Raw genomic sequence first — 9,196 nt, forward strand, 5'->3', positions numbered from 1 at the left:
TTTGCATAATATGATGCCAAAGATTTTATGTGTTATGTAATGTTTTTTTATTCTCTTCAAGTTATAATGTGTATATTTCCTTTTTGCCCTTCACTTGGATAAATGACACTTTTCATACTCAGTGATGTTATTTTTGTCTTACTCCATCAAAATATCTAACTTAGTCGCCTTGTCTTCGCACTGATAAAAATATAAAAAGGGGTATAAAATAACTTTCATTACAAAGAATAAAAATAATTCTAAGTATGAACAACCTATTTTTTTTAAATACTACTTAAGCACATAAAACTTCAACAAGCATCAATATCAAACATGGTAATTATAGGAAACATTTTCTGATGCAGTTGATATTGATCTCATGATGGGATCTACGGGTCGTGTGACTATATGATCAATTAATTCCATTCTAAATATTAAAGTCCACATTGTTTAATTGTAGAGATACATTTAAAGGACTTATTGCATGTTTCTTAATTACTTGAAATTAAAAGCGTATTACGATCCTTACATTAATTGTTTATAAAATTTGTGTTTTAAGTGTGGATACACCGCGTTTATTAAACATTATTTGACCCAAATAAAAATCCCTGAATTAAAAATCCGAGATAATTAGAGAGTGATGACGTGACCTTGATACGTCATAGGCGACAATGGCTGATTAGTTGTTTACGTTAATCTTACTAAAATGTACGCGATATAAACTAGATTTTCTATTATAAACGACCAAATCCCTGATTTTATCAATATGAGGTTGGAGACCAGACCTTATATGTTTAAAATGTTATCAGTAGAAAATCCGTAAATTCTGTTAATACGATAAAATAACGGCGATGATAGGAAAGGGTACGCGGCCTTCAAAGTACAGTGATTTGTCATTAAACCTTTATTATTCACACACTCGACATTGTAGAATCTTCGGTATTGTTTATTTATAATAAGATATCAATTTATGCAAATGTATCTACACATATTTTGCAAAGAATGGCGGTCTTGAATAATGAATTCCCTTTCACAAAACATTACCCCCAAAATTACATATACAAATGTTTAACTAACAAACAGAAGAACCAGATTAATTTTCAAATAGCAGTAGATTTGGTAAGATAAAATAATGAAAAACTTAGCTTTTACAAAACATTAATTTTAATCAAGTTAAATTGCAAATAAGCGACTGAATTATATTTGATTTCAGAAAAGCGCTGGTGTATAATTAGAATACATAACAGCGTGTAATACTCGTAGAAGAAACTCAGTCGGTAGAGCGCTCGCTCAGTGATCGGAAGGTGGTGTGTTCGATTGACGGCCGCGACTGACCTAAGTCGATAAAATGTATCAACTGTTCCTTCACCATGCGCTCGGCACTTTGAAGTAAAAATTGCTGGTCTTTTGGATGAGACCTTAAAAACCGAGGCCTCGTGTCACGGTAATTAAGCGTTGGCACAATAAAGAACCCTCGCTGCTCAATGGTCCTGAGTGTCGAGTAAAGGTCTAAATTTGAAGCCCTTCACCGGTATATGGTGAGGTCTCTATATGAGTGAAAAATTTTCGAAGGGGACGTAAAACAACACTCGGCTATGTTAAGGAAGGAAATGGAAAATGCGATCTTACGTACATGCTTAATACGTATTATTTTTAAAAATCTTTGTAACAAAGTAACTGTAAAAATGTAGGACAGGTAATATAGATATCCATAATGGATAGGTTTGTGGCTTACTCAGTACCAGTTACATCGCATGTATCAGCTGTGTGTCACGTGACTTGTATAAAAATAGAATTGTTCAGCTGAATGTAGAAAATGGGGCTAGTGCAAGGGCATACGCATGTTTTTAGAGAAAAAAATTGATACATATTAAAAAAGATTAACATCGGCTTCCCGAAAAGTGCTGGGAGCTAGTTTGAGCTGTTTCGGAAATACTCGTAATTTTGCCGAAAATGCGTTTAATAGCCCAGAATTTCCACTTCGCTTAAATTCTGTCATTAATAAAAATAATGTTATGCCGACCAGAATCAGCTCCCAGCACTTTTCAAAATATACAAGAAATAAGCAATTGATATTCCATATTTCAGCTCAAACAGTCTAGTCTATGCCCTTGCACTTTTGAGCTTAATCAGGTATACAATCTTCGTGTTAGCGATAATCTTGACATACTTTGTCTTTGTGCAGCTCCATAGCACCTGGATATATTAATAATCTACATTATTGTTTTCAAGAAATCATTTCCTTTTAATTTTATTGATAAGATTTAAACATTAGCAATGGTTTAATATTTATTTAAGCATTTTTGTAATTACTAAACCAATGGATCCACGCCTCTTGATCACTTGTACTGCGTCAAGTCAAGGCTAGTGACGTCATTTATGAAGCAAGATTTGCTTCTAATAACTCGGCAGTATAGTTATCAGATGTTGTGATTTTACATGCTTTTATAAATAATTGATAAAATAAATGAATGCAAGATGTTATTTACGCATTATCATGTGGTTAAATAGATTTCTGTCGCTTGTTAAATTTTCAATGACGTCACAATGAAACTTCACATACGGTGCATCACAGATGTGAACTCAGGCCTTCCTTAACATAGCTGAGCATACAATCAATCAATCAATCGTAGAAGAGAAGGTGGTAAGACGTGATATTTACTAAATACCTTTTTTATAATCATAGTCTACAATTAAAATTCGAGAAGCCCCACAGTAATTTTGCAACTTTGTTCATGCATTACACTGTACCATCACTTTCTTTTTATTTTCTTACACGTGAACCACTATGTACATCCACTGTATTCCTGAGGCTGTAATTGTGCATATACTCATATTTTTATCTTTTTTTTCAATGACAATACTTATAATTAAAATCAGTTGAAATTTCTATTGTAATTGAAAACACATAAATTCTTTGAACATTTTTCGTATTTTATATTGCATTTGTCGTTGATAACTCCGTTAATAGTCTGCATATTCTCATCTTTCTATCACTAAATTGTCGCAGAATGGCGCCGAAATCCGATTGAAATATGCAAATCTCCGGTTTGAATGTCAACTCATAATATCGCTTAAAATATGATTGCAACACTACTTATTATGTTCAGTATTTTAATAAACAAGGTCGTAGATAATATATTTCATAAAATTACCATTTTATTTTAAAGACAATATTAGTGATTAATGTCTTTTGATATATAAAATTATAACATTGAAATAACAAATGTTAAAGAACTATCTGAGATCAGTTTGAAGCGCAAAAGCTACATGTACAAAAATTGCATGGCTTATGATATTTGATTAAAAATGGGTATTTTAAAAGAGTAAAATGAGTCGCAACTATAACTTCTCTACTTAAATGTTTCCTTTGAAAGTAACCTGAACATCCTAAATTGCTATTTATGGTGAACATTTTTACTTCAAAAATAATGGTAGAACAGAACATAACTTTTTCAGATACAAAATTTATTCATTAAAAATCTCTTTAGATGTTAAAATAATTATCAAATTGAAAGATTTTCTTTTCTAAAGGTAGCGGGGCATATCTAATTGAAATAATTATCTCCATTGGCTTTGTCTTCTAAATCATGGAATGAATACCTCTTTAGAGGGGTTGATTTGTTTTGATTGCAATTTACAGCTGTGATTTGGAGGGCAATTATCTCTTTCCAACAAGAGAGAACTCAATTAATGGCACACGCAATCTTTTTTCTTTATTATTGACCAACAACAAAGATTGAAATATAATAAATGTGTGTTTCATGACTGAAAAGTTGGCCTAAGAAGGGTGGTACAAAATTTTGATAAACATAAAATAAAAACTTCAATTTTACATAATGATTAGAAAGAAACTAGATTACTATTATGAAGTCCATCATTTATTTGCTCGTAAACATTAACTTAAGATTTTGTATAATTGAAGGATTGAGAATATGTTTTACAGAAAAATAAAAGACAGTAAAATGGGGAGGTAGTGGTGACAATACATCATGAATGTGTATTATATAAAGTAATTGAATGTAATTGAAAAAAATAATTGAAATTACATGGTATTTTTTCAGTGTTATTAATTAAATTACAAGTAATTGAAAAAATGTTCAATTACAAATGACTTCCAATTACTTCAAAAAATGTAATTCATTACGGTCAATTACAATTACTTTTTTCAATTACCCCATCCCTGGTTGGCTCTGTACCTTTTATCAGTTGACAAGATAACAAAATCCTTTTTAAATACACACAAATTTTTTGTAACAAATTGTCAACGTATATGAAACGAACAGGTAACTTCCTGGCCAGCAGCTGGCGCGGTTGATCAAAGGGATAATACATTCGTCAGGAATAAGGTATGGAATAAATATAGAAAAATAGACATAGGTTATAGGGAAATATTCTTCAGTTGGTTTCTGGTAAAGGTGCAAGTGTTTGTGCCTTATATTTAATACAAGGGAAATGATCGGACTGGAGAAGGTGCGGAGTCCAATATATACACCTTTATACATCTTCACCTTCGCTGGGTCGTGCAGTAATTACTGTTGTGACATACATATACTGGTGGATTTAGAAACTTTACCTTCTAATCAGAGATCGGCTTAGTAAAGAGGTAGCACGCGATAGACTCAATCCAAAGTATGGAGGGAAAAAGGACACACACATGGTTCCTTTCTTAAAAATAAAGACAAAATAAAATCAAAAATCTATATAAGAAGCAAAGGTAAGCGTATTTATATGCTGTCGCGTTTTTATTAACATGGCTGGTTGCAAACGGTGATGATCTCCAGATTGAATGTAAACAAACTACACCCGGTGTTTGCATCTTCCAACACGTGGTAATAAAGTTGTTGTATTGCAACATTCGGTAAATCATATTCTAAATGGAATAGCAAGTAGCTAGATATCACGACAGTTTTACATGTCGTAACGATTATCTTATGATAATATGGTAAAATGGATCTATGTTAGGTTTAATACGAAATTTCTCTTGTATTAGGTACAGATCCACATATATATTTCATAACAATATTTTCTTTCAAAGAATAATGCATGTTTATGATATAATTATTTTGAAATTTTTAGCATCAACAGATAGGTATATGTAAATGTAAGTTTCTTTTTCTCAACTCTTTACATTTCTCATATACGGATTAATTTGTGATTTTTAAATTTGATTTTTTTACTAACTCCTTAAGATGTTCCAAAACACACCTACCTAAAACACAGAATGTATTTTATACATAAGTTTTTCAAAACAGTAAGCTTCTTCAAAACTTTTGAAGCTTATTTCGATTTATTTATTAATTTGTATATATTCTGCTTCTTGCGGTACATTTATATCATTGGAAAGTTATGTTATATTTTCTGGTATGAAGTTTAGATTAATTGTCTCTTATGCAATATAAATCGCATAAGCCTAAATAAAATTTAGTATTTTGAGAAAAAGATCTATGAAAGGTTCATATTCAACTTTACATTTATCTCTTTACAGTATTTTTTTCTTGACATGATACAGGCACATATAATTATGCAACAGCACAAACAGAAATAACTTTATAAGTGTAATAAAACACAAATAACTGATGTAAAAACACAATTTCAAATAAGTATGCAACAACACAAACACGGAGTATTATGTAACAACACAAACACAAATGATTTTGTAACAGCACAAGCATTATTGAATAGAGGCGTTCTTTCTGTAAACACTGATTCTGAACAAACGCATTATTTTTGTTGTACAGGGATATATATTTTAAAGAAAGTCACTCTGTCACTTAAATGTAGTACTTCCTTCATTCCTTCTTTGCATCTTTTTTTGAAAGACAATGATGTTTTATTTGCCTCATGAAACTTCTCCTCTATTTTCTTCTACGTTTTCTTCAACATTTACTTCAATAATGTCAGCGTAAACGCTTTCAATGTTACGGTTATTTTTCAATGATTCCTTAGGCATACAAATACGTCGATTTATTTGTATCTCATAGATTATATAGAAAATGATCAGACATATTAAAATTGTTCCAACTGAAATGATGGTTGTTGACTTTGAATGGTACACATTTATTAGATGTGAAGTAGTTGAATAAAAGTCGGTGTTGGTATACATATCTGCTGTAAATGTAATACATATTGTTTACAAGTGCCAAAAAGAGCTAAAACGGAACAAACATAATGAAGAGCACAGATATTTGTTTCTTTAATATTTTTTACCACATAATATAATAAAAACACAAGGTATATAACTCCGATTAACATAGAGTACACCCCCTCCCCCATAAAAATAGTTTGAAACGATTGATTGATTGTATGTTGTTTAACCTCCCATTCGACAATTTTTCACTCATATAGAGTTTTGACCTTTACTCGGCACTCAGGGCCATTGAGCAGTGAGGGTTCTTTATCGTCCCAACGCCTGTCGTGACACGGGGCCTCGCGTTTTAAGGTCTCATCCGAAGTACCCGCAACTTTCACTTCAAAGTGCCGAGCGCATGGCGAAGGAACAGTTGCTACCCATTTTTTATCGACTTAGGTCAGTCGAGGCCGAGATTCGAACTCACGACCTCCCGATCACGGAGCGAGCACTCTACCGACTAAGCTACCGTGAACGGTTAGTTTGAAACGAGTTTTATAGAAAGAAAGTAGAGTTTGGAAGTTGTTAACAGTGATATAGAAGAGGAAGTCAAATATGCCATATGTGGTTTTTGCAGATAAATTATTGTACAAGAGAATGGTAACAAGCATTTTGCCAATGTATTTTTTCTTTGAGAGTGGGAAATGGTTATTCCCTGTAATTTGGAATTAGATACCTTGTTTTACATGTATTATTTTGTGGGGTAAAATAATCATTATAGAAACGAACACCCGTGGTGAACAGACATTATTATATTACCGTCATTTTTTTTTGAAACATGGACATTTTATTCAGACATTGATGATTTTGATAATTGTGGCTCTTAATGTTGTAACATGAAGCAGTCACCCATCCAAGGGCTTTACAGGTCTAACCGTAGCTTAACTTGCTTGAAACTAAGGGAGATGCTACCGAATTAATAGAAAACTTATCTTACTATCGAGGCAGTATAAGTTCCATATACTCGTATATTGTCCATTACAATGTAATATCTGAACAATCTTCTGAATGTGAAAAAATATCATGCTTAAACGTTATCAACATTTCTAACCCCCTCCCTCCAAAGAAAAATAAATGAATTTTATCATTTGTAAAAAGAAAATCTAAATTAAAGATTTATTTTCAAAGATTCAGCATAGATAAAACTAACATTTACCTCCTGAAGCGTAGATCAATTTATGAGAAAAAAAATAGTTCCTGTTTTACATAAATTATATTTTCACTAAGTGGATTAAAAATTTAGGAAAACAGGATAAACTTATATTGCAAAATATTTTTGTAATAATTCCTCATGTTGCGTACTTGAAATTCTTACATCACAAAGTATCTAATACATAATATCATATAACAGAGTGCATGTATGTTTCTCATTTCTTTAAAAATATATTCTAGCATGGTTTTTGATGCTGTAAAATTTACTTAGTACTTCTTATCATTTCTAATGTATGATAGATAGGTTGTATTGATTCATTCCAGAAAGAAGTTATCATTTTGTCAAACCGTTTTTATGGAAAAGAAAGTGACCAAACTACACCCATTTAGCGAAATTTTTATTCATTCCGTTTAAAATAAGAACAAAATTAATTTGGTATAATACAAAATGAACTTCAGATAAATCAAAGCAGTCAACTCTCGTCTGGAGACAAGTACATTCATTTACATTGGACTTCTGTTTTTAAATATAGATTCATTCTTTGTAGTCAAAACCACAACTGTGCGACAGATTATCAATATATAGATAAGCTTAACTTTAGCTATAAATATTACAATCATATAACATCAACTTAAAAAAGATGAATGGTTAAAAAAATGTACAACACCTGTTGTGACACGACATCCAGTAACATGACTGCAAGAAGAATTGGAACAATGACAAACACCAGCACATTTTGATCCATATGATGGATAGGGACATAGAGCAGAACAGTCTGAGTCAAAATATCCAGGAGGACATGCTTAAAAAAGAAAGGAAAAAGGATTTTTTTTTATTAATTAGCAAAGATTTCAGTAAAGCTAATACATACCTCATAATTACCGTCAAAAAATAGTCACATGTACATATGCTTAAACATTTTTTTTAAAATCATACACCAACCAAAGTAAAATGAACATAAGATTTATGGATATAAAGAAACAATTTTGACTACACTACTAGATTGCATAATCTGATATTTCAATAGATTTTACTTCTTTTGTGAAGGTTTTGAAAATATAAATAGCATAGAATACGCAAATTGTCTTCATACCTTGGCAAGTGTTATTTACTTTGTAATAATTATAACAACACGTTTGGTTAATATCCTCCAGGACTCTGTAATAAACAATGAATTAAATGTCCAATACTTTGATTGATTAATCAATTTGAACAACTAATAAGCTCACAAGTTATCAAAGTTTCTTACCCAGCGGAACAGCCACTTCTTCCTGAAAATAAAATTATATTATTATGTTAAAACACATGTCTTTGCTGTAAATTTACTTTTTAATTGATTTGATTTGACTGTGAGTCCATTTATTTGTCGGAATCTTACATCTTTACTAAACTTGAATTAATGCTTCAAACTGCTCTTTTCGATTTGCATATACTTTTATGCACAATACTATAATTATATACAGTGTAGTTCTTTTTTGTCTTGCACAAACCATTGAATTATACTTTTTAAGTACATCACATGCATGTACACTTTGAAAATGCAATTCTTTTATGTCTACCTTCTAGACATCCATTCTTGGGGTCACACTCTGTAGGAGAACAGTTACATTTTCCACCACATAAAGTACCATATGTTGGTGGTGGACACCGTTTAGAACAATTCAGTCCGTAATTCCCTGGTGAGCATACTGCAATACATGTAATAAGATAGAAAATTATAATTTTAGAAAATTCCTTATAAATCCTCTGTAAATCTTTACTCCCGATTTTCTGAAGCATCAATATCATGCAATATCTTTTGAATTCTAAATTAAGTTGTAATTACCTACACATCTATCCCCAACCTTCTTAAAATCTGGGACACACTTCTCTGAACTAAATAGAAATGTTTTGATAAAGAAATCTAAAATCTTTGTCTAGGCAAAGAAAAATCT

General features: G+C 31.3%; 1 long non-coding RNA gene across 1 annotated transcript; it reads right to left on the minus strand.

The window, feature by feature from the left end:
* Positions 1-8,355: 8,355 nt before the first annotated feature.
* Positions 8,356-8,889, minus strand: LOC133184945 (uncharacterized). Its single transcript, XR_009720876.1, has 3 exons — positions 8,822-8,889; positions 8,512-8,533; positions 8,356-8,420 (listed from the first exon to the last, which is right to left on the minus strand). It is a non-coding gene; the product is annotated as an uncharacterized LOC133184945 (long non-coding RNA).
* Positions 8,890-9,196: the final 307 nt, after the last annotated feature.

Source organism: Saccostrea echinata, unplaced genomic scaffold (genome assembly GCF_033153115.1).
Source record: "Saccostrea echinata isolate AGI-Se365-2 ecotype Australia unplaced genomic scaffold, CSIRO_AGI_Sech_v1 ptg000011l, whole genome shotgun sequence".
Classification (NCBI taxonomy): domain Eukaryota; kingdom Metazoa; phylum Mollusca; class Bivalvia; order Ostreida; family Ostreidae; genus Saccostrea; species Saccostrea echinata.